The 26959-nt window shown below is 42.1% G+C and overlaps 1 protein-coding gene across 1 annotated transcript in view; it reads left to right on the top strand.

Moving 5' to 3' along the window:
- The first annotated feature begins 1556 nt into the window (after positions 1 to 1556).
- Positions 1557 to 26959, top strand: part of PLS1 (plastin 1) — a 104508-nt gene continuing 79105 nt past the window's right edge. The window contains exon 1 of the mRNA XM_012536142.2: positions 1557 to 1651. The gene's annotated coding sequence lies outside the window, so the exon portion shown is untranslated. The remainder of the gene's footprint in view (positions 1652 to 26959) is intronic.

The raw sequence follows: 26959 nt of genomic DNA, 5'->3' as shown, positions 1-26959 counted from the left end.
TTTATATAAAATACATTTAATAAATTTAAAGTGTACAATTTAGTTTTGACAGTTGGAGACTCCTGTGAAATCTCCACTATAATCAAGACAAGATTTCTTTTCCATCATCCCCAAAAGATTTTTACTGCCCCTTGACAGCCCATTCCTCCCTTTACCCCTGGCTCCAGGTAATTACTGGTTTGCTTTTTGTCACTTTAGGTTAGTTTGAACTTTATATAGATGGAATCATATATTTGTCTCTGGCCCCTTTCACCCAGCATAATAATTTTGAGATTTATCCATGTTGAAGCCTATATGAGTAATTCTTTCCTTTTTTTTTTTTGCTGAGTAGTATTCCATTGCATAGATGGATATTGCACAATTTGTTTATCCATTCACCTGTTGGTGGGCATTTGGGTTCCTTCTGGTTGGGGCTATTGTGAAAAAAAAAAAAGCCACTGTGGACATTCATATTCAAATCTTTGTGTGAACATGTACTTCTCTTGGGTAATAACTACGAATGGAATGGATGGGTTATATGGCAGATGTGTGTTTAACGTTTTAAGAAATGTATTGTGATAACTCACAACTCCTTTACATCTGGGCTCAGATAAGGATACTTAAGCCACTGATTTCTCTAGGTGTAAGGCAGGGAGATATCCTTATTCTTCTCAGCCTTAGCCCACGTACTTCCATATTTAATTAATTATCGATTCTGTTGGGTTCCTAAAATAATTCCAACATCCTTCTTTTTCATCTCTCAAGCCATACTAATATCATCTCAGGATTTCTTGGGTACCTATTTTGTACCCAGTATTGTGCTAGGCGCTAAACGGTCACACAGGACTTTGAGTTAAAGGGGCAACAAATTAGGGCCCCCTCCTGTTGCCTGGACACAGCTGGAGACACCACAACCATAGGCTATGCTACAGGCAAAATACGTGAGAACTCGTTGCATTCCACTTACTTGATTCACATGCTAGAGGAAATATCCCACCTTTGCGTGTGAGCTGTAGTTATTTCTTTTTTAAGCAGGTGTGGCTGTTAAATGAAGAGGAAGTGTTATGTGAAATCCCAAAAAGAGGGAGAAGGGGAGAGAAAACTTTCCTCTTTTAATACCAAATATGTATATCTTTTCTTTTGACCGGAGGTTCGCAACGTGTGGTATCCGAGTTAGTAGTACCTGTTTCCCCTGTGAAAATGTTAGGCATGCAAATGGTCGGGCCTCATCCTAGATCTACTTGAATCTGAGCTCTTGAGTGTGGGAACTGTGTTTCAACAAGCCCTCCACGTGCTTCAGATCCACACTCAAGTTTGAGAAGTACTGTGCTAAGATCATTCCAATTGTGCAGATGGTCATCTTTAGGCTTGGAGGAAGGTGCGTCCTGGGTAGCTTTGGGCAGTAAGGATAAGGTTGCCGCAGCGCCCCTCCACCACTCCCCGCCTCTCCTCTCCCAGCACCTGCAGCTCCACTTCAGCTCTTGGCCTCGGGTCCTTTCCGCTGGGAGCCGCAACCAAAACCCGGCAAGTGGATTTCAAGTTTGCTGACCCGGGTGCCGGCCGGGCATGCGTAGTGACGCGAGCGCAGCAGCTGGGCGGGCGCGGCCAGGTAGCTGCAGAACTGACCTGCGGGTGCCTGGGTCGGGAGCGGAAGCTGCGGACTGGAGGGCAGGTAACGCGGCGCGGCGGTGGGGTCCGAGAGGAAGCCTGAACCGACAGGCAGAAAAGAAAGCTTTACTTCCTCGCAGGCGCTCCGCGGCGGCTCCAGGAGAGTCTCTCCGGGTTTCCCTCGCTGGAGAGGTGGCTCCCGGAGCCCGCTGTGCAGTGCGGCGCCCGCCGACCTCAGGGCGCGCTCCTGCTCAGTCTGGGCAGCGTGTAGTGCGGGCAGGTGTTAACTCGTGTATTTATGCTATTTACCCAGTAAGCCTGAGAACTGCATTATGATTCTCTGCATGAAGTTAGGCATTGCGTTAACTTTTCTATTTTCCTCTCTTTTAAACTTTGAGTGGCCGCTGGTGAGGCTTTCTGATCCAGCCTGTTTCGCTGGACTTCTGTGACTGGTTTATTTGCTTTTGGTCTTTTGGTGCATAGGATCAGTAGGACTAGAGTGAAATCAGCATCCGTGGTTTCTGGTTTTGGTGCCTTTCCTGGAGCAGGGGGCCCCTGGATGCGGCATTTAAAAAAAAAAAAAAAAGCTAACTTTCAGCGCGTTTCAGTGCCCAAAACTTTCTGCATTTCAGCTGCATTTTTAAGTAGAGACTTCGTAAAGTTGAAGATCCCCCCCCTTACTTTTCTACATTACTGTTATTTCAGGTATCGTTTGGTCTTAAAAGGAAGCGGTCTTTTATTTTATTTTTTAAAATTAATTTTTATTGGAGTATAGTTGATTTACAGTGTTGTGCTAGTTTCTGCTGGACAGCAAAGTGAATCAGCTCCACATGTACATATATCCATTCTTTTTTAGATTCTTTTCCCACATAGGTCATTAAAGAGTACTGAGTAGAGTTCCCGGTGCTATACAGTAGGTTCTTATTAGTTATCTATTTTATATACAGTAGTGTGTATATGTCAGTCCCAATCTCCCAATTTATCTCTTCCCCCCTTACCACTTAGTAACCATAAGTTTGTTTTCTACATCTGTGACTCTATTTCTGTTTTGTAAATAAGTTCATTTGTACCAATTTTTTTAGATTCCGCATTTAAGTGATATCATATATTTGTCTTTCTCTGTCTGACTTCACTCAAAATGACAATCTCTAGATCCATCCATGTCGGGAAGCGGTCTTTTAGATGAGTAACAGAATTCTCACTTTTCTCCCCTTTATTTACCCTGTCGCATTTAATAGTTCACAGAGATATTTTACCCTGGGGCTGCGGTATTGGAAACGCGTGTACGAGGTTAAGGTTATGCTGCACAAATTTCTTGGATAACCTGTAAGCCATAAACAAAATTTGGGGACCCCACACTGAACATTCTTTAAGTGTTAAATTTATGATGTGGGAGGCGTGTACATAGAATTAATAAGTTTAGGGAAAAAAAATTTCTAGTTCAGGAGGAGAAACCTATATGGAAAGGGAATACAGATATCTGCCTTTTCCTTCACCCCCCTCCTGCCCCCGCCCATGATGAATGTTTTAATGGCAGAAATAATATACAGTTGGTTTAGTTTTGGCCTGTGGAGACCTTCGAGGTCAGCCAGTTCAGCTGCTTCAGTTTACAAATGAGAAAACTGAAACCAAGGAGGTTAAATGACTTGCTGTGGCTGCTGGAGCCCCTCCTTGGCAAAGCTGGGCCCAGGCCCCAGGTTTTCTGATTTGCAGGGCTCTTTTTACCATCCCCGGCCAATACTCTCCTCAGAGTTTGGTTAGATTATTACACTTTCTTTTTCTCTTCTACCTCCTTATACTTTGTAATCTGGCTTAGGCAGAAGATTAGCTATTCCTGCTACTAAGCTTGCTAGTACCTTGTAAACTCCTTTCAAAGAGTACCCTCTCATTCAAGCCCCACCTAACAATTGGCTGGTCTTGAAGACGCCCTCCTTCCTTGCCTCAGAATGCTTGTTTGCCTCCCTCCATGTTGAAGTCCTGCGTATGCTGCAAGGTGTAGCTCACGTGTGCCTCTTCCTAGAAGGCTTCCTTGATTACTGCAGCCAGAAAGTAGCTCTCCCCCTTCTGAACCCTCTAACGTTTATTACTGTTGCCTGTGCTAGTATCCCTCATCTTCAGTATCCAGGATTGTTGAATTTTAGTACATAACCCAACTTCCTGACCAGTGTGTGTAAGCTCTTGGAGCTTCAAGCCTATGACTTAGACAACCCACCCAGAACTAAGCACCAGTAATGTTCTTGGTACTGTTTGTGGGAGGGAGGAAGTGAAGTAGGGACGGTTTGGTAAAGGGATTTGATGTGGATGCTCTGTGAAATGAGGGAGGCCACCTTAGAGCTATAGCAAGACAGTGGCCAAGTCAAACCAGCCTGATGGGATGATTCTCATATCTTCTTGAGAGGTCATGATGGATCATTTAGGGCAGTTCTGGGGACAGGAGTCAAATCATAACAGGGGAGAGTTGCCTAAGGCCTGGACTTAAGCATGTGATTCTAAATGCAGAGTGGAGGGCACAGATGTGAGAAGTGTTGTAAAGGGGAAAGCATTTGTAAGAGACTAGATGCTGGGACTTGCCTGGCAATCCAGTGGTTAAGACTTTGAGCTTCCACTGCAGGGGGCACTGGTTCAATCCCTGGTCGAGGAACTAAGATCCTGCATGCCGCGTTGCCAGAAACTAGATGCACAGAAGAAAAGATACTCTGAAAGTTGCTTTAGCTTCAGGTTTGGGGTGTTGGTAATGTTCTTTTTATTTTATAAATAACCTCCAACGGTGACATTCTCTCTTTCTGTTTCTTACAGTTGTTGATGTGGTTGTCTCATTTGCCATTCTAGATGATAAGTTCTTTGGGAGATGACCTTTAATCCCTCACAGTGCCAGGCACGTAGCTTTGCAGTATTAGATACTCAATAATTATTGCATTAATAAATAAACAAGTGTACTTTGACATGGGGAGGGTGGGAGTTTAGGATCTTAGAGCTATAAGACAGCACTTTATCCAGACCATCCCCTCATGATGTAGAGGTGGAGCTGAGATGTGCTTAGCTAAGCTAGTTAGTGGTTTAGCCAGAGCCTCTGCCCTAGTTTCATTGCTACTAGTCCTTAACTTTTCAAGGTTGATGACCCCAAGATTAATTTGAGTTGGAGATGTTCTGTGGATCAAAAGCCCTCAGAGACCTAATCTAAAGAGGGGAACTTGGTGGCCAATGGGAGGATGTCTGTGTCATTGGAAGAGATGACACACAAAGGATGACTGGCCAGTTCAAGGTTGAATGAGGGACAAGGCTGCAGACCTGGGGATCTGGAGTCGAGGAGGAGTCTGGAAAGGGCATCGTGGCTTAGCTTGTCAGTGGCAGAAGATACAAACGGGTGGGCCCCAAGTCCGTGGACTGAGAGTGTATTTGGGAGAGATATTTTACACTACGGGGAGGTAGTGAGTGATGGCCGTGGTGTTTATGACCCAGGAACGTGAGGTAAGCTTGAGAGAGAGAGAATTGTGATCAGACTCTCCACCTGGAAAAACAAGACAGAAGGCAGGGCTTCCAAACCCCAAATCCTGGAGCAAGAAGTAGTTTGGTATATTTGTTTACTTGGAACAGATGTTGCAAATAGCCGTTTTGCAAATCAAAACACAACCTTTTCACTGAGCTGCACACAGCATTGAGGGAGCTGTTGGAGGGCACACATCCTTTCTGTTGACAATCACACTGTAGTTGATCACCATCTTCAACTGGCAGTGATGCCTCTTCTTATGAGTCAAGAAGAGAGAACACTTGGGAGGAGATACGGAGTTTGAGAGATGATTACTGGGGGGGCAGGGAAGGGTTGGCTAAGTATAGAGCAATTACTTTTTTTTTCATCTTGACGTTAGTCCAAGTTGATTGGACAGTGAAATGCAAGATCAAGTAGTATGTTGAAGTTAATGTCACATACAGTTAACACCCAGGTATTAAATTCCAGAGTAATGTATCATAACCCTGTGTAAAATGACTGTACTATGTAACTTTCTCCAAATAATAATAGTAATATTAGTAGCTAGTATTTTAAAATGTTTTCCACGGATCGGACACTGTACTAAACACTTTACAAGCAATATGTCGTTGAATCTCTACAGACCATCCGATGAAGTTGGTGCAAATGTTATTCCCATTTTACAGCCTGGAAAACTGAGACTTAGGTAAAAATCACATTTCTGAGGTCACATCATGGACAAGTGGCTGAACTGAGCTTGGATCCCAGACCCACCTGACTTCAGGCACTGAGAGCTAAAGTAACTTAATCAAATAGCTTAACAAAATGCAAAATGGATAAATGTGGTAACCCTAACAGATGCTTAGAATGGCTACAGATTTTATCTGGTGACACTCCCAACATTCTTTGAGCCAGACTTTCATAAGAGAAACAAAACAACCGTGATGAATCTTTCTGGGTTTTGTTTTTAAAATTATTCCACTCAGTCTTTATCTCCTTTTCACCCTTGAAGCCTTCCTGGAGGCAGAGACAGCAGCTCTTTCTCTGGGTGCACCGTAAAGCTCTTTTGGGGTGATGGAGGTGAGTTGGTAGGGATCCAGGAGATGCCTCTGGAGTTGGGGGGTGAGACACTCACCTTGTGTATAAGCCTAAGGACTCTAGGGTGAACAGTTCATAAGGATTTTTTCACCTGGGGTGGCAGGATCCATCGTTGGGAGCTCCTGGAAGATCTGTGGGTCCTGACCCTAACCCTGATCTCAGATCTTTGAACTGTGGTCAGAACCCCCAGGCTGAATCCAAACCTGGACACTTCCGCTGGGATCCTTCAGTTCAGGGAGTTCTGACGTCAGTGTGGACACGTTGCAGTTGGAGGTGGGTGTCGATACCTCAGGGAAGGCCCCGGGGTCAGAGGCAAGTGATTTAGGGTCAGGGCTGGCAGGCGTCAGCCTTGACCAGCTGACTTGGCTGTGAGAAAATGTCCCGTACTCCCTGCTTGGTGTGCCACATTACTCTCTCATGGGAGTCTCAGAATAGAATCCAGCTGAGAATGTTCCTCTCCTCCCTGTGCTGCCTGAGCCCCTCTGTCCGTTTCCTGCTTCTACCTCTGTGCTGGTTCTGTGCATTCTCAGGGCCTGTCTCTGGACGCGAAAGGAAAGGCCGCCGCCTGCTTCAGGCCCTTACCCATTACGTGTTTCAACATCCAAAAATCCAAATCAACCTTTTGATGAAAATCAGGGAGAAAGAGGCCTTTGTGATGCCTGCCGGTTTATTGGTTATAAAATGGTTATACAGTTTTGATTGCTGGAACTGTTGCTGACATATAAAATCACATGAGATGTGAGGCTGTGTTAACTTTGATCGTCTTATTTCTTTTCAGTACTACCGTGTCTGAAAGTGCCTACTTACTTTTTCTGGTGAGAAACATGTAGCGTGGCTTCTGTGAAAATGAGTTGCTTTTTAGTAATACTGTGGGCACAGAAAGGGCGAGAGAGGACTGATTAGGAGAGTTTTTCTCTTATTTAAAACACTTGTTTCATCAGAAAGTATTTTCTCTTCTGAGAGTTATGTGTTATTTGTTCATAAAGTCCAGTTGTGAAGGAGACTTTAAACTTTATAATAAACTAGATTTTTCTTTTTGAGCAATTCAGAGCTATAAAACTACAAGAATATTTGGGTTACAACTCACTGCACAGAGACATGCCTTCTTCAGAAAACCCAAGCCAACCACAAAGAAAACACGAGAAACTCTTTTTCTGATAGTAAGGTGGATGGATATCTTAGTAAGGTGGAAGCAAAAGGTTTTGGGGAATGGTTGACAGGAGAAACTCAGTATTAGAGGAAACCAGAATTACTTCATTATTGAGAAACTCAATAAATTGTTTAAAGATCCAGTCCCAGGAAATAACATTTAAAAGAAAAATGATGAAAGCCCCTTCAATTTGTTAGAGAACCGAAAAACAAGAGATTTTAGCAGTACTGTCAAAATAGAATTTGGATTGAATTTGAGTTTAAAACATTGGTAATGGTAAATGTATGTAGAAGGATTTCATGTTAATTGCCCCCTACAATGAATTCCCACATGGGGCCTCTGCATTCCATGAATAAAAGAGTAAACCTATCTCCGTGGATCACAATTGTAAAACCCAAAGTGATGCATGACAGTCTTTGACCTAAAACTGATGTTGATCAAGGAAATTTGAATGCCTTAGACAGAAAGTACTGGCTGCATTCACACTTTGTTCCCATAGCTGTTGCTCAGAATCTAGATTAAATTGTTAAAATGAAAGAAAAACGGGTTCAGAACTGACTCATTTACAGTGAATGATCAAAGGCACAAGTAGACTTTTTGTCTCATTTCACTTTGTCATCTTAAACGCCACCTTTTATGGCTATATTGGGTTTTTTTCTTTTTTTTGTCCTTGATGATATATACTGTGTACTGTTTATAGGTAAAAATCAATGCAAACTAGAATTCTGAGGTTTGATAAATGTCTCTGCTTAGGGTTTTAATGCTGTTCATCAATAATTTGGTGGAATGATAATATCAAATTAGTACATAATTGAACCTTCAGCTCAATAGCAAGTTAGTATTTATAACCATTGGGAACAAATCAAAAGTTCTCAAAGACTCCATAATTCTTTCACTTGAAAGCTCTCTCAGCATTTTGTCCTGGTCAAGTCTCCCTTTTCTTTCCTCTCCCCTCAGAGGGTCATTGGGACACTCTTTTGGTCCAAGGGGTATTGCCAAGAGTGGCCCAGTTATTTCAGAGTTGAAATGTTATTAGGTCAATGAGGTGCCAGGCATGAAACACAGCTCACAAAAACCGAATGATGTTTTTCAGCAAAAGTTCTCATGCCAAGTGAATTAATTTTGGGAAAACAGCACTAGCAGCAATTGGCCTGATCCCTCTTCCTATCCTCAAACAGCCCAAGTTAAACCCAAGATCAGCATCCGTGGCAAAAAGGTAATCTGAGAATCTCTGAATGTTTATTGCTCAATCAAAATGAGCCCCGTAGGGTAATTAAAGTTTAGATATCTGAAATCAGTTGGCCTATGATCAGGGCCGTGGATGAGAAGTCAAAGTCTGTGATTCTGTTTCTGACCCCATAAGAAGAGAGGCCTTCTCTTCAGCTGGAGATTTGATGATTAAACAAGTTAGTAAATGTGAAAGCAATTAGTAACCTATAAGGTGAGAAGGTAAGGTATTTATTGATATAATAATTTTCCAGCTTCGCTGCCTTTCATTGATAAGTGGCCAAGACTTTGAGAATGAATGACTTGCCTGCCTGAGGTTACCTGGCTTGGAAATGGCAGAGATGGAATTCACATCTGTGTCTTTTCCTTTCAACATTTGACAGACTGTTAGGGCTCAGCATTGGGACTATAGTGATGGCCAAGACAGGTATAGGGTCCCTGTCCTCATGGAGTGTCAGTCTACCCCAAATACAGTGCTCTTTCAGTCAATCCATATTTCCTTCTTTTACTGACCAGAGGGAATAATTTCTCTATGAAATTGACATCTGGCTTTTATAAAATCTTAAATGTGTTTATGGCTAAGCCTCGACTATGGAGCTCTTTAAGTGATGTCTCTGGTCCCAAAGGTACCTTCAACAACTGCCCCCTAAACTTCAGATCTCACTTGACAGGGTATTTATTCATCTCCATTGTGGAGAGAGAGGAGTTGGATGCCTCTCAGCATCCTTCTCGTGGTCAATCAGGGGCTTGTTGCAGAAGAATACTTTTCCCTCTTCCTCTGCAAAATCAAAGGGATTGGATTGCCGAAAGGGAGCTGGGCTGCGACAGCACTATAAGTGAGGCACGGTCCATGTACTCACAGGTTCTCAGTCAGTTGGGGGAGGCAGACACAGAGACAGCCTGGGACACAGGTGAGTACCAGGAGGAAGGGCAGAATGAGGCTTTGGGGGAGCCCGAATGGAGAGCAGTTCATTCTGTTCAGTGGGTTGAGGAAGATGTCAAGACTTCTGAGCTGAGCCTTGAAAGAAAAGCACAAGTTCAATCTACAGAGAATACCTAGAGGAAAAAGCGTTCCTTGGAGAAGGGACAGCATGAGCAAAAGCACGGAGACAGGATGGAGCTGACCTGTTCAGGAAAATGCAGGTACTTTAATGTGTTCTAACAGGTGATCGGGCCTAAGAATGAGTTGGAGAGCTTGTTAACAAACAGGTTGGTGGGTCCCAACTCCAAGTTTCTCATTCTTTAGGTCTGGGGTGGGGCTGGAGAATTTTTTTTCTTTTGCGTTAGGTCTATATTTTAGTTTTTTTTTTTTTGAGCAGGGAAAGTTTAATATAAAGAATTATTAACTATAATGGGGACTGGAGTAATGAGAGATTGGGTAATAAGTAGCAGAGAGAATATAGTAATATAGGCTGCTTCCTATGTCTGCTATTCCTATATTTCTTTTTTTTAATTAATTAATTAATTTTATATTTATTTTTGGCTGTGTTGGGTCTTAGTTTCTGTGTGAGGGCTTTCTCCAGTTGTGGCAAGCAAAGGCCACTCTTCATCGCGGTGCGCGGGCCTCTCACTGTCGCGGCCTCTCCCATTGCGGAGCACAGGCTCCAGACGCGCAGGCTCAGTAGTTGTGGCTCACGGGCCTAGTTGCTCCACGGCATGTGGGATCTTCCCAGACCAGGGCACAAATCCATATCCCTTGCATTGGCAGGCGACTCTCAACCACTGCGCCACCAGGGAAGCCCTTCCTATATTCTTTTTTTTAAATTTTTTATTGGAGGATAGTTGCTTTACGTGTTGTGTTAGTTTCTGCTGTACAGCAAAGTGAATCAGTTATACATATACGTATATCCCCTCCTTTTTAGATTTCCTTCTCATTTAGGTCACCGCAGAGCACTGAGTAGAGTTCCCGGTGCTATACAGTAGGTTCTCATTAGTTATCTATTTTATACATAGTGGTGTATATATGTCAATCCCAATCTCCCAATTCATCCCACCACCACCTCTGGTCCCCCCTTGGTATTCATACTTTTGTTCTCTACATCTGTGTCTCTATTTCTGTTTTGCAAATAAGTTCATCTGGGCTGGAGAGTTTCATTTCAACAAGTTCCCAGGTGATGCTGAGGCTGATGATCTGGGAATCACACTTTGAGAGCCACTGGAGGAGAGTATAGTAATGTAGGTTAGATAGGAGAGCTAGAAACAAAGTGGTTTTCTTTTGAAACGGTACTAACTTCATAAAACTGTTGTTACAGGGTTTTTTAATTGTTATTTTCTTTTTAAATTAGTTTCATTTACCAAGTGGTTGCTGCCTTGTGCCCTTTGCTGCCCTCTGGAAGTTCCTTACCCGCTCCACCCTGACCCCAACCCCCCAGTTCTCCCAAGAAACCAGCCCTTTTCTTGTATTCCATATTTTTGAAATAACTGCGGTTCAGCCAGTATGACATTCCACCTATGGAGAGCTGAACAGCTGACATCAGCCAGAAGATGTTAGGAGTTGACCCAAACCAAGCGTGAATGACTAATAAACTCAAGCAGTATGTATTTGGATTTAATTTTGTTAATCTGGATGTAATGTTAAACTTCATTTTATAAGTATTTTTGGAATAGCTTGCAAGATCTGAGGTCAGAGGTAGGATGTACACAATTGCAGGAAGTTCCTTCCTTGCCCCTCAGAAAACGTGCAGTCTCGTAGGAAGGTTAAGATATATGAATTCCTGGCTCCAGTACAGGGCAGCTGGTGCTAAGTGCTATAAGAAAGATAGGAACCAACCGTGGTAGGTCTGAGAAGGAGGAAGTTTCACTTTCCATTGGAATAATTAGGGCAGGCAGGGCAGAGTTGATGGGGTGATCATTTATGCTGTCTTCTGATGTTTTACCCATCTCTGTGAGCCAGCTGGTAAGAGGGCTTCCTTTTGTCTACATAAAGAAAATAGTGGAGGAGGAAGCATATGAAGTAGGCAGTAAAGGATGGGCAGGTGCTCACCAGGTAGAGTGGGCAGCGGGGGGAGTTATGGGGAGAGGTGTTCCAGACAAAGGAGCAACTGAACCTTCAAACAGAGGTGCAGCAGGGAAATGCGGGTTCAGCCAGTGCTGAGTTCTCCAGTTCATTACGGAAAGTACAGGGAGATAAGACTGGAAAAGCATTTTGGGAAGATGGTGGAACCTTCTGAGTATGAGGTTGCGGGATTTGGACTTTATTCTTTAGGCAGTGTGAGTCAGGTTTATCTCGGCTTACTTTCACTTCCGGTTTACTCCTGACTCCCAACACATCGGAAGAGGAGGAACCCCATTTCTTGCTGTGTATTGACCTGTGGTTCATATTCTTTTGGAAAAACACCTAAAAATGCTTTTTTTCTGGCTCTGGTTTTAATTCTTTTTTTTTTCTTTTTGCCGTGCCGCTTGGCTTGCAGGATCTTAATTACCCGACCAGGGATTGAACCCGCGCCCTCAGCAGTGAAAGCACAGAGTCCTAACCACTGGACCGCCAGGGAAGTCCCTGATTTTAATATGTGTATTTCAGTCATCTTACAGACTTGCAAAAATTAATCCATCATATTAAAGGCTTCTGTGTCTTTTAAAAATATGTAAAATATAAAAGGACAGCCAATTTCAATTTCTGAGAGACAGATTATAAAAAACGAGATAAAAATAAATCACCAAGTCAAGTGATTATAGTACTTCTTCAGGGTTGTTCTGGGAAGAGAAGGGAATTCAAAAGTGAAGGCTAAGGCTGTAAGCATGGTGTTCTACAGATACTTTCAAGCTGACTTCAAGTGCTGAAGGATTACAGAGGTAAAAGTGAAAGGCGACGTGGTGTCTCTTTGGGATGCTTTAGCTATACATTGGCAGATTCTACTGGTTGAGTACTGGTTTAGAAAAGCTTGTCTCTGGGGAATAGAAGGTACTAAGGCCTTCTGTTCATCTTTTTGGGGTGACGTCCACAGATGGTAAAGACATTTGTGTCTCAGTGGAGATTTTGAGAATCTTCCGTGTGTGTCTCCTAAAAAGAATCCTGTGTTTAAAACTACAGTGTGGTGGGAAAAGCAAAAAAGGTGGATTCGTAAGTAGAAGTTGCCACCCTGCGTTGTCCCTTGCTAGCTGATTGATAGAAGAGGTGGCTTCTATCAATAGAAGAGGTGAGTGAGTGGGACAGAGCTGAGTGACTCGACTCATTCATAGCTGAGAGGTTCAGTGGGTAGGAGAATCTCCAAGTCATTCAGCCTGTCTGAACCTTGGTTTTTGTTGTTGTTTGCATTTTGTTTTTCTTTTTTGTTGCGGATTAAATAAGATAAAATAGGAATGATACAATATGCATGTTAGATCAAAATCTTCCAATACGAAGATTTATTTTGTTATACGTTCTGTGGCCACACTTGTGGCCATGCAGAGTGTGAGTTTCTTGAGGGCAGGATTGTGTCTTTTTTCACTTTGTATCCTCATTGCCTGAATGCAAGGAGGCACTTGATAAATTGTTGAATGAATGGAACATGAAAAGGAATGAATGAATGGATGAATCTATACCCACCCCCACCCCACTCACATACCCAATATTTTCTAGCTTCTACTTGCCTGTAGAGACTTAAGATCCATGGTGCCTTAGTTTCAGACTGCTAACTCCAGGCCTGTGTTTTATTGACAGTAAATCTTGAGAGAGACTCCAGCTTTACCCAGGAGACAGCTGCATAGCTTGAATTCAAAGTATAAGAATCTTTGTAGATTCATATGTGTTCTAGACTAATTCCAGAAATGAATTAAATAATAATATGTAATAGGAATGTCTCACATGTAGATAACGCTTATACGTAAAACAGATTCACCTCTGAAAGAAACTGACATATATAAATTGAGGTTATATTCCTCTTGAAGTATTTCTTATTGTTTTAAGAGAAATCAGATTAGAGGTGAGTAGGAAAGTAGTTTATAGAGATGCTCAAAGAAATGTATATTAATACACTAATCTACTAGAGGCTTGGATACCTGTTTTACCTGCAGTTAAATGAAACAAGAACTAAAAGTAACTTTCTTCTACCTTAGGTTTTAGAGTTTCTCTAACGTTAACAGTAATTCAGTTCTAGATTAATGAAGTTAGACTTGATTAATATGGGAAAAAAGTTTGTCTCTTTCATTGTGAACAAAGTAGTTTGGTTTTTAAAATTATACTTCCTGTTAATATACATCTGGAATGTGTAGGATAAAAAAGATTAAACTTTCTAAATTTTCACTGAGTTCTATCCTACCTATGTGATATATATTGTGCTGTGGGAGACTAAAGTTTAATTGACGTATTTCTGCAAGATGAGTATTACATTTCTCATAGGACCAGGACAATGAATAATGGAAGAACTGAAAGCATTGTAATTTTCTAGTGATTCAGAGGAAATGATTGCATTCAGAGGTAGCATTCTAAAAGAGTACACAATGATACTCATTTTTTGTAAGTTAATTTATTGTTAAATATCAGTGGGAATATTTTTTGCATCCTCTTTCACATCTCAGGCATACTTTAGGGAGGCCTTATATTTATATAGTTTGCTCATTTAATCTGAAAAGCCTCATTCAAACCATCTGTGTGCACAGGTTCTTTTCATTATGTTATGCCCTTAGGCATTACACTAAGGGTATTACAAAATCAAACAGAACACTTCTCAGGGAAATTAAAGGTTTCTATCAACCAGACAGTGTCAAAATATTTGCCTTGAATAGGATTGAATTGTTCCATCAGTATTCTTGGTGTACATGATGTTGTTTTTTAAGCTAACAACTTTATTTATTAAGATATAATTCACATACCATACAATCCACTCATTTAAAGTATAAGTCAGTTTTAGGGCATTTTCATCACCCTATATCCACTAGCACTCCTCATTTCCTCATTTTTCTAAAAATATGGTGGACAGTACTTTGTTTGGAAATGTTTGCTCCTGTAATTCAAATCCTGTTAGGCATCCTGTACCTCTCCCCAGGGAATGACAAATCTACTTTCTGTCTCTATAGGTTTGCATATTCTTTTTTTTTTTTTTTTCTTGCGGTACGCGGGCCTCTCACTGTTGTGGCCTCTCCCGTTGCGGAGCACAGGCTCTGGACGCGCAGGCTCAGCGGCCATGGCTCACGGGCCCAGCCGCTCTGCGGCATGTGGGATCTTCCCGGACTGGGGCACGAACCCACGTCCCCTGCATCGGCAGGCGGACTCTCAACCACTGCGCCAGCAGGGAAGCCCGATTTGCATATTCTTGACATTTTGTATATATGGGATCAGACACTGTGTGGCCTTTTGTGTCTGGCTTATTTCACTTAGCATAATGTTTTCAAGGCTCATCCATGTTGTAGCACCAATACTTCACATTTTTGTGGCTGAATAATAGTCCATTGTGTGGATCTACCACATTTTATTTATTCATTCATCAGTTGATGGACATTTGTTTCCACTTTTTGGCTACTATGAATAATTCTGCTATGAACATTAGTAAACAAGTTTTGGGGGGCCATATGTTTTCATTTCTCTTGGGTGTATACCTAGAAGTGGAATTGCTGGGTGGGTCATATGGTGACTCAACATTTAACACTTTGAGGAACTGCCAGACTGTTTTCCAAAGTGACTGCACCATTTTACCTTCCTACCAGCAATGTATGAAAGTTCCAGTTTCTCCACATCCTCACCAGCACTTGTTATTATCTGTCTTTTTGACTATGAGCATCTTGCTGTGAAGTGGTGTCTCATTGTGCCGACTTTTTTTTTAAATTAGTAAACTTCATTTTTTGTTAGAGCAAGTCTAGCTTTACGGAGAAAATAAGCAGATAGTACAGAGATTTTCCATGTGCCTCCACACTGATACACAGCTTACCCTATCATTAACATTTTACACTAGTATGGTACATTTGTTATAATTAATGAACCAATATTGTTACATTATTGTTAACTATAGTCTACGGTTTATTCATATGTCCTTATGGACATATGAATATGTCCATGGAATTAATATCCGTGAATATGTCCATGGAATTAATATCCGTGAATATGTCCGTGGAATAGAAATTCCAGTTGACTTTAAGAAGAATTCCACGGTTCAGAGGCAGCAAGGGTCCAACGTGCAGTGAGTATTTCAATCTACATCAGTTCCATTAATCCTTACAGATGCCTTGTGGAGGGGTCAGGGAACTGAGGCTCTGACAGGCTGTGTCTTTGTCTTTTGACCTGACTCACACAGCTGTCAGTTGTTGAGCTGAGATTTGGACCCAGGGCTGTGGAAGTTTATACCCTGCTGTTTGCCAGGCCAGGCTCCAGAGTTTCCAGTGGTTTTAAATCAGGAATGTATCAAAGGACACAGGATTGAGTCCTTATCTTTCTGGATGTTTTTATTGCCTGCTGGAGGAGATAGCATCTCTCTGTGTCCAAAGCCCCACCGAAATGAGTCTGTCCAATGAACAGCATACTTGTTCCTGCTGACAAAAGAGAACTGGGCCAGCTCTGCCCAGGGCCCTCCACCATCTTGTCCATGGTGCAGTAACCCCACTGCCAAATGTGTCTCCTGAAAATGAAGTCTGAGAGTCATAAAGCAAGACAAGAGCCATGCGGGAGAACAACAGATTCAGCTAAGGTTTGTCAGTGGTTACGTCATTTGGTGAACATAGCTCAAGGTACATAGCTCAGTATATATCTCAGTAAGTTCTTAAGTTTATTGATAAGTGAGTGGCATAGAGGATTTGGCTTTAAATACTTATCTTGGAATAGGAGTGGGTGTGGTAATAATCTATGAATGAACTTGAAATGAAATAATAAAGTTGCACAGATACCTGTCTGAGGAAGGTTTGGAAAATTTCCTTAATTCATCCTCAAATTGGTTGATCACAGGATACAAGGCTTCTTTCTGCTCAGACTTTCTGTATGAGTCAAGATAGAGTGGACTATATTACAGTAACTATAGTTAGTTACTGTAATATAGTATAGTGGACTATATTACAGTAAGTAAATCAACCCTGATATTTCCATTGGTTTCTTATTCACATAAATGTCAGTGAGCATTGGCTCTATTCCAGGGTAGCTGTTCTGCATACAGTGACTCAGAGTCAGGCTGCTGTGATTTTTGTGATTTTGCTGTTTTAACATGGGACTTCCAGATTGTCGCAGCAGAGAAAGGGGAGCTAGAGGATCACGTGGCTCTGAAATGCTTTGGAAGAGGGACACAAGTCACGTCTACTCACAGCCCATTGGCTGGAACTAACCACATGACCTGCTGGAAGTGAGGGGCAGCACATGGCTATTCAGTGAACAATACGTGTCTTTGCTTCACCACTTTAGAGTAAGAGAACAGGTTAGTTTGGGGTGGGGGTGGGGAAGAAACCTCCAATAAAGAGAGAGAAGTCTACTAAGATAGTGATAATTACCTGATAGTAATTTACGTATGGCTGATTCAGCGACTTGATACCATTTGTGGATATCAAGGCTACATCTTCCAAGGGGATAACAAAGTGTACTTCTTTCATATCATAATTCTTCAGGTGATGGCGCTGGTGATCGAAGCTTGTATTTACTGAGGTGTCCTAAGTGTTTTACATGAATTAAATTAATTCAGATTGAGGACTGTGATTTCATCTCCATGGTAAATCCTCTCCAGTTTTATCAGCTTGCCTTGTTGGAAATGGTGCCTAGATTAGACCCATCACCATGCTAACAGTTCTCCTCTAGAAACCAGACTGTCACTGTACTGTCTTAAAAACAGTCTCCTTAGGTTGAAGGTGGCACTCTGGATGTTGTCTAACTAGCGTGGGTTACAGTGAGACCCAGTGTTTACTGTGATTTGGATTCATACTTGTATATGTGCAACTTAAGACTCTGCAAACCTCTTTAGCAGCTGTATCTAGAAATAAGGCTTGTGGTGAACTAAGACTTAAGACCATAGGATTTTTGTTTTTTTGGATATATAAATGTTTTTCTTCCAAAGTAATCCTCTTTGATTGTGTTTTTGTGATGCCATTTTTTTTTTTCTTAACAACATACTGCTGGTAAATGCAGAACTCCTCTGTAGTTTGTCCTTATGATCTGCCCTTTCCCCATCCTCCATTGTGGCCTAAAATTCTACCATTAGAATTACAGGATATCAAGGACAGTAGCTGGGCCGCACAGACCGGAGCAGTCCTCTCTTGTTCTGTGTCTGAAAAAGGCTCTCTGTTGTTTGAGAACAACTCTCTTTACCACACCGAAGGAGCCCCACCTCAGGTTCTTTATGTTGATGCCATATTCATTCATCAAATATTTACTGAACACAGTTTGGGCCAGGCACTGAGCTAGGCCCTACAGTCTCCGCCCTCATAGAAACAACAGTCTAGACCAAAGGTTGGCAAACTTTGTCTGTAAAGGACCAGATGATAAGTATTTTAGGCATTATGGGTCATATGGTCTCTGTCTCAACTACCTAACTCCGCTCTTGTAGCACAAAAGTAGCTGTAGACAATATGTAAGTGAATGAGCTTGGATGTGTTCCAATGAACTTTATTTGTGGGCACTAACATTTTGATTCCTTAATGTCACATGTCACAAACTATTATTCTTTTGTTTTTTTAAAAAACTGTTTAAAAATGTAAAAGCCATTCTTAGTTCATAGGTAGTATGCAAGCAGGCAGCGGGCCAGATTTAGCCTGAGGGCTGAGTTTGCTCATCCCTGGTGTAGAATCAGCTCTGTACGGTGTTTTTTTGTTTGTTTGTTTTTGTTTTTTTTAAAACAGAATCTCTAAAAAAGAATCCGTATAAGTGGTTTGAGTTTAGTTGTAAAGCTCTGTATATTTTTCTTCTCACAAGTAGATAGTGAACTGCCTTAATGATTACTTAAATTATTCAAGTTCAGTGTTTAAAGATAATTAACTTCATCCAGGCCTTTATTTAATAAATATGCCTCCTATCAGTTATTGGGGAATGTCGTTTCTGCAGACTGAGATGATTTTTCCATCCCTTCCTCCCTTTCCTCCAAATATATTATGTGTATACCTTCATGTACACATATATGTACGTGTACACATAATATACAAGTGTGTACACAACTGTATTACTTTTGAGGACCACTAATGCTATGAAGATCATGAATCACCAATATTTAAAATAATAGCTAACATCTATTGGGTACTTACTATATGTCAGACCCTTTTCTAAGCCCTTTGCTGTTTATTTTAATTAATCCTTCCCCAAGCTCTATGAAGTTGGAATTATCATCATCATCATCTTCATTTTTTGACTGTGTAGACCAAGACTCAGAATGACTCACCCGAGGTGATATAGTTAATAGGAAGCAGAGTCTATATTCATTCTCAAGAATTCTGACTCCAGAGTCAGGGATTCTAATGATAAATTATGCCTTCCTTGGTACTGAAATACATGCGTGAAAGTAAACTGTGTTTTTAAACTACAATGGAAGAAAACAGAAGTGGTGAATAAAGATTAAAAAATTATTTTTTCTAAGAAGCAAGAATGTGATTGCAAAAGGAAACATTTAGGAAGCAAGTGTTCTAATAGTTCTCACTGATTTAATTTTAACTTGTTTCTGTCCATGAATGAAGGTAATCAACTTAAGACTCTAACTTCAGGATAAGCAGTGTGCTGAGAACTTCCTCTTTCCTGAACTGAATTATCAGGGCAGGGCTGGATTTACAGTAGAATGGTGCATCATGTCCAGCTCAAAACTCATAGTACAGATACTTTATATTTGTATATAGCACTTATAAAATACTCTCTTGCTTGTGACACGCTAGGTGGAAGCACTTTGTAACCTGCAAATTGTATTCCATAGGGATCACTGTTAGTCGTTCCAGTGGACTATTCCACTATAGATATAGCCTTAGCCCTACTTTCATTGCTCCTTAAGTTGGATCAGTAGAAAAGGTTGGATCTCAAGGGAACATAAACTGTGAAAGATTCTTAGTGGACCATTTAACATTTCCCTCATTTACTTGTGGACCCGTTTTATGTTGAACCAGGAGGAAAAGGACTACAAAATCCATTCTTGTCCTGGGAAGTTTCTGAGAAGTAAGGCCTGACACATTTTATTTTCCCATTCAGATGCTGGCTGTAGAGGGAGAGAAGTGAGAAAGAGAAGGAAGAATTCTGAAAATCAAATTTTCACCTTGACACTGACTCACTCATCTAATCTTTTTTTAAAAAATTTATTTAATTAATTAATTTATTTTTGGTTGCATTGGGTCTTCGTTGTGGTGCGCGGGCTTCTCATTGTGTTGGCTTCTCTTGTTGCGGAGCACGGGCTCTAGAGCGCAGGCTCAGTAGTTGTGACACGTGAGCTCGGAAGCTGTGGCTCGCGGGCTCTAGAGCACAGGCTCAGTAGTTGTGGTGCATGGGTTTAGTTGCTCTATGGCATGCGGGATCTTCCCAGACCAGGGCTCGAACCCATGTCCCCTGCATTGGCAGGCGGATTCTTAACCACTGCACCACCAGGGAAGCTCCACTCATCTAATCTTATGGGCAAAGACCAGGAATTCAAAAGGTATGCAAACTTGTGCCACTCTGGGGCAAGTCTCTGGCTGTGGCACTGCAGTCATTTGGTGGTAGCACAGCAGTACTTTCAACCAGTTCATTGTGCGTGCAAATAACAGCTGATTTGAGATAAGAAAAGATCTTTGTATGCTTTTATGGCACAGTGATCATATCCTAATTAGATAATAATTCTCCTCTAAGTTTTTCTGTGGTCTAGCTTATTGCTAAATAAAAAGGGACATCAGGTGACAGGGTCTTTCTGAAAACAGTAAACTTTTATTTGCTTTATATAATTTATAATTAAATGGGCCATAAAGTTCTACGTCTGGCGACTTCGGATTATGGAATTTTTGTCCTGTAACAACACAGGTTATGGCTACTTTTGCTTTCAGTGAGTCCTCATCTTTTAAGGAGCTCGAGATGTTGGGAAAGGGATTGCCTTTTTATTTTGACTCCCTTTCCCCTCTTTCCCCTCACCCTCCACAAGTCTGGGCCACTTTGGGGTAAGCCCTTGCCCATTTGTTCATGATTCCTACAATTACGGCTTCATGACTGAGAATGGAAGCAACCAACAGCTGAAGAGAAAAAAAATACATATGTTTCTTTTTCTCATGATCACAGTACTTTAATTTGAATTTAAGGTTACCTGATGAAATCAGCAGTGGCAGGTAGTAGAGCTTGTGCTTAACCACTGTTGATTCATTTTTGTTCTGTGGAAGAAAGGCTGCGGGAGAATGGGGATGGCAGGGGATTGTAAGGATTGTGGTGATCTTGAACGTTTACCCTTTATCTAAAGGGCATGACTGTCACTGGCCTAGTCCAGTGTTACCATGTGGAAATGTGGGCTCAGTGTTGCCAGACATTCTGATCTGAAAAGAGAAACTAGGAATCTGAATTTTATGTTAACCTCCTCATTTTTATATATTTGCTCCAAAAGTTAATGAACACTCAGTGAGCCACAGAGGACACATGTCCAGGCAGGATTTGGCCCATGGTACCACTTTGTCCCTTTGGCAGCCGGAAGCTCTTGTAACTGCTTTTTCACTAAACTGAGATGGGTGCCCGGGAGTATGGAGGCCACAGAATGCAAGACCTGGCTTGGATTTCACCCTCTTCTTTCTTTTTTGTTTGGCTGATGAGGTTGTTTTGTAAATTTTCTGCTCTTCTTAAGGGAAACCTTGTGCTATCCAGATTTTTCTCCTGGAGAAGGAGGACCTGGGATTGTTGAGCCCAGCTGGGGGGCTCCAGGAGCTGAGTGGGGCTGAGCAGAGGTGAGACAAGACTGGCTGCCCTGCAGGGTTTGAAACCAGGGTGCCATCTGAGAACTGAGACTCAAACGCATCTCTGCAGGATCTGGGTAGGTGAGCAGAGCATGGCATAGAAGTAGAGCTGCCAGGCCCAAGGATGGAAAGCGGGGCTTGAAAGGGTGGTGAGAGGTTCCCAGGGTGCTAAAGAATAGCCCAAGGGCTTGACTTAGCTGCGGGTGAGGAGGGAGTTGTTGAGCCAGCCGACCCGGTCTGGACGGTTGTTGATGATTGACCCAGAGAAGTAATCTAGGCTGAATTTCCTGAAGGCCCTGTATCTTCTTGTCTCCATGTACACCACTTTGGCGATAACTACATGTTCTTCAAGAGCAGGAACATTAGTCCTTTATTTATTATATGCACAGTTGATGTGACATGGCTTCAGCATTACGGCTTAGACAAGACAGGGTTGCTCTGCTTCCAGATTGAGGCCACAGCCTTTGGAATTTCTAGTCATATTCCCGTCATTTCCATGATTGTTATGCTGGATGCTCGTGGGTTAAGGAGGCTGATAGTTCAGACTCTTCTCTTTATTCTCGGAACTGATTGAGAAATTGATAGAGGCCTCTTTCTTACATAGAGTTCAAAATATCAACTTGATTCCTGGTGCAGCTGGATCAGGATTGCAGGCTGGGCTGGCGGCCAGATGGTCTTCCTCCTACCTTTCCTCCCATCGCAGGCAGACCTGCTGGACTTTTCCTTACCATGGGTTCCTTACCATGTGGAAGCAGAGGAGAGCTAGTGTCCTGAGGACAAGCTACTTCTATTAGGGAAGGGGCAAGCAATGGGAGGACAGTAATGTGGGACACTTTAGCCCCATTCACAATAGCAGTGTTTCTCAAAGTGTGGTCCTCAGTACCCAGCATCAGCATTCCCTAAAAGTTGTTAGAAATGCAGATTTGTGGTCTCCAACCTAGACAAACTGAATCAGAGACTCCAAGAGTCTGTGTTTTAACTAGTTCTCCTTGTGATTCTGTTGCAGTTAAAGTTTGAGAATCATTGCCGTGGAGGAAGGAGTTTTAGTGGACCCAAGACACTTAACCCTCTCACGAGTGAGAAAAATCATTCCCCTTCTTCGGAGGAGAGTAAGAAGGGAGTGCCGAGAAAGAGGCCAGAAGTGCTGCTTTAATAATAGGCCCTGGGCTTCCCTGGTGGCGCAGTGGTTGAGAGTCCGCCTGCCAATGCAGGGGATACAGGTTCATGCCCCGGTCCGGGAGGATTCCACATGCCGCGGAGCGGCTGGGCCCGTGAGCCATGGCCGCTGAGCCTGCGTGTCCGGAGCCTGTGGTCCACAACGGGAGAGGCCACAACAGTGAAAGGCCCGCGTACTGCAAAAAAAAAAAAGTAATAATAATAATAGGCCCTTATGGAAACAAAGATTCCATGAATGGGTTTCCCCAACAGATAATCCTGCCCTCTATAGAGGACTATATATATAGTCTAAGAAGGACCAGCAGATGCAAACATGAAGATTTTCTTCAGATGCCCCTTTCTTATCCGTTAATCTTTCCTACCTTTTCTATAAAGAATAGAAGAGAGAAAAAGGAGTGGTGAAGGAATAAATACAAGCAGAGAGAGGAAAAACACTAAAAGATATAAAAGCAAAGTAATAAATAGGTATTATATTGCTTCCAACATCATTCTTTACAGTTAATTCATCACTTATTTTGTATTTTATTATTTTAGTTTTTAGTCTCTGATTTATTTTTCTAGCTGTGACCCCAATTACAGGCCATTTGACTGTGGTAGAATCATCTGTCATTGGCATGGACTCAACGGTGCTGTGCTGTTTGCTTCCTATTTGTATCTATTCATTTTCACCTTATTGAATCTTGTGTATCGTTCAGTGACATGATTCTTTATGTCCTTCATAGTCAGTTAAGACTATGGCAGTTGAGATTATTTAACTTGCGTTGTGTAATCTTGAGCAGAAAATTGTTTCACTCTCAGCAGTCTTCAAATCAGAATGGAGGCCCGCTCAGCCACGAAAATACTCAGTGATGACAAGGAGTGATCTCAACAATCCATATGGTTGGCATTTCATATTCGAAAGTGAAAAAAGAGATACATTTCCTAAATGTCTGTGCTTGGGAAAAATGTCTTTTTGCCTTAGCCAGCCTTTCTAGAGCATTGGTATGAAATTCTGTATAACCTCAAAGAGAAATGGGTATATGGTTCCCTTTATTTTTTTCCCACAACACAACCACTTATAAACACACCCAATTCCATGCAGTCTAGAGGAGAAGCTGTTTTCCATTAAATATTGAATCTTTCCAGATACTGTTACAGGAATGGAAATTGCTAAAGAATTTAAACTACCTTTGCTTATAAATATTTTGCTTGACTTTATCCAAAGATGGAATTATGGTGGTGTTAAAATCACGGTAACTGAATAGTTGCTTAATCCCAAGAACTGTGTTCAATCTGTCACAACAATCCTGTGGGTAGGTAGGTCATTTCCTCTGTACAAATGAGGAAATTGAGGTACAGAAAACTTAAGTGACTTGCCCCAGAATGCTCAAACACTCCCTCACTAAGAGGTAAAAGCAGAATCGAATCCAGGTTTGTTTCTATCAAAGCTATACCCTGAACCATCTGGTCTGCTAGATGGGCTACCTCCTGGGCTAACTCCCGATAAGAATTGTATTTTGGCCCTTGGTCAGAATAGCAGAGATCTCTGGTGTTTGGTGGGAGAAGTGGAGAATGCTTCAGCAATATTAGTCATTTGTTAGAGGACAGGATTCAGAAATTATTCATTTTGAGCCTATTCAGATTCCTGGGCCCTACCCTAAAACTTCAGAATGAGGATCCTTGGGGATGAGATCCACGAACCTGCATTTAATATAAGCTCCACAGGTTGTTCTTGTGACTACTGATGAGAACCACCGCACCTAATTTCTGGGTAGTGTTTAATGTCTACTGCAGGGATCTCCAGGCCCCAGTATATTAGGTAGGGTTCAGACGAAGGCACTTCTGCTCACCATTACTGAATATTTTAAATTTTGTAATCTTTTTCTCTTTAAGCTGCTAAACCGAATATTTGACTTCCAATATGTGTGTACGTATATCCTGTTGGAGGGAACATTTATTTAAGGAGAATTGTAAAGCCAACATTGGCCTCTTCCCCCAAATATACTCTTCGTCTCTCTCTGCTTCTCCTAAATGATAACCGTTCTCTCTTGTGGGCAATCCAAGGCCAAGGTGATAAGAGCATCCTGTTTGGAATCAAACTGTCTAAGCTTGTATTAGTTTTTTTTTTTTTTTTTTTGCGGTACGCGGGCCTCTCACTGTTGTGGCCTCTCCGGAGGCCACAGGCTCCGGACGTGCAAGCTCAGCAGCCATGGCTCATGGGCCCAGCTGCTCCGCGGCATGTGGGACACGAACCCGTGTCCCCTGCGTCGGCAGGCGGACTCTCAACCACTCTCAACCTCTGCGCCACCAGGGAAGCCCCTATATTAGTTTTTTATTGCTCCCATAACAGAATACCACACATTCAGCAGCTTAAACAACACAAATTTATTATCTTATAGTTCTATAGATCAGGAGTCCAATATGGGTCTCATTGGGCTAAAATTAAAGTGTCACCAGGGCTGTGTTCCTCTCTGGAGGTCCTAGGGGAAAATCCTTTCCATGGCTCATTCAGTTTCTTGAGGTGGTGGGCCTGACAGCCCCGTTTTCTTTTTTTTAAATAAAGTTTTTTAAAATTTATTTTGTTTTTGGCTGTGTTGGGTCTTTGTTGCTGCGCGGGGGCTATTCTCTGGTTGCGGCGAGTGGGAGCTACTCTTCGTTGCGGTGCGTGGGCTTCTCATTGCGGTGGCTTCTCTTGTTGCGGAGCACGGGCTCTAGGCGCGCGGGCTTCAGTAGTTGTGGCTCACGGGCTCTAGAGCGCATGCTCAGTAGTTGTGGCGCATGGGCTTGGTTGCTCTGCGGCATGTGGGATCTTTCCCGACCAGGGCTCGAACCCGTGTTCCCTGCATTGGGAGGCGGATTCTTAACCACTGCTCCACCAGGGAAGCGCCCCCATTTTCTACTGAATGTAAACTGAAGGCCATTCCCAGCTTCTAGAAGCCACCTGCATTCCTTGGCTGTGATCTCTTTCCTCCATCTTCAAAACCAGCAACCGCGCCTCGCACTCTCCTCCTCTTTCTATTTCATCTCTCCTACCCAGCAGGGGAAAGTTCTCTGCTCTTAAGGACTCAGGTGATTAGATTGGGCCTATCTAGATAATCAGCCCTTTCCAAAGGCCCATTCAAACCCATAGTCACATCTGCCGAGTCCCTTTTGCCATGTAAGGGAACAAGTTCACAGGTTCTGGGGATTAGGGCATGGGCCTCTTCTGGGGGAGGGGGAATTATCCTGCCTGTCACAGACACATTGTCTGCCTTGGTTGACAAATAAGACAGCAGTGGTTATCACTGCCAGTGGAGCTTCAGGAGTTCATGCTGATGTGTATGAGAAAATGTGACTGAACTGGCTCGTTTTCTCAATTGACATCAACTCAAGGCCAGATTCGTAAACAAGTAGTTTGGGAAAGGATGTTTCAGGACTTTAGTCCAGTCAAGCAGAGCTGCAGCATCACTTCTCTCTGTGTGTCACAAAGGAGGTAGTGCACAGAGTGCCTGCTTCTCCGGTGATTTAGATTCAGAAAAAAATGATGATGTGAAATAGGCACAGTCATTCAGCCAGGATATTGGCTTTCAGTTAGTCATTATGCCACATGTTCTCATGCTTCCACAGGTTTGTTGAAACCCTTCCAATTGCCTGGTCTGCCCTTCTAGGCTTCTGCCCATTTATCTGTAATAGTACATATTTATGACAAATTTTGATACCTACTCATTCTAGGAAACACTTTCCAAGGTGCCAGAAAGTATGGCATCTACTCATTTTTCCCAGTCGCTGAATTCAAATGATAAAAAGAATCCATGTTACCTCCCAGTCTTTCAGAGGCTCTTTTTGAGTCCTTCTCTGTGATGTCTTCCCCCATAAGTCTTTACAGCATTGAAAAATTCCCCGTTACATCTTAGGCGTAGTTGGTACTCAAAACTACTAATTGAATTGATTCAAAGTGCAAAACTTAAATGATCGTGATTATGTTATCTATACACCCCAATTCTGCAAAATATGTGTACTTAATGTTTCCTTACAATGTTGTTAAGAAAAAGAACATTGCTAGGAATGTCCTGTGTAAGTGAGGAAAACTGGTATTATTAGAGATGAAGTTTCCAATTCTCTTTTACTGAATATATTAATTCATATTCTGTCAGATTACCTAGCAGTGTATTGGGGGCAAGGGGACTTTTTTGGCATCTGTTTTTGAATATTCAATTGATGTATAGCATACATGCGGAAATATATACATATGGTAAGTGCATAACTTGATGAATTTTCACAAAATGATACTCCCACGAAATCAGCATCTCTATCAAGAAACCAGAATTATTACCAGCACCCCAGAAACCTTCTTGCTTCCTTCCAGTGGTTACTACTCTCAAGGGTAATCACTAACCTGATGTTTTAGAAGTTTGAGAAATGGACTATTTTTAAGATACAGAAACAATTCTTATAATTATTGTGAAAATACTTCTTTTGAACAAATTCCTAAACAAGGGTATGTGGGTTTACAGAGATTTGAAAAATCTCTCCTGCCCTGAAGG

The sequence above is a fragment of the Orcinus orca genome, chromosome 5 (assembly GCF_937001465.1).
Source record: "Orcinus orca chromosome 5, mOrcOrc1.1, whole genome shotgun sequence".
NCBI lineage: Eukaryota > Metazoa > Chordata > Mammalia > Artiodactyla > Delphinidae > Orcinus > Orcinus orca.
The sequence above is the reverse complement of the archived record's forward strand: the minus strand, read 5'-3'. Positions and strand labels throughout refer to the sequence as shown.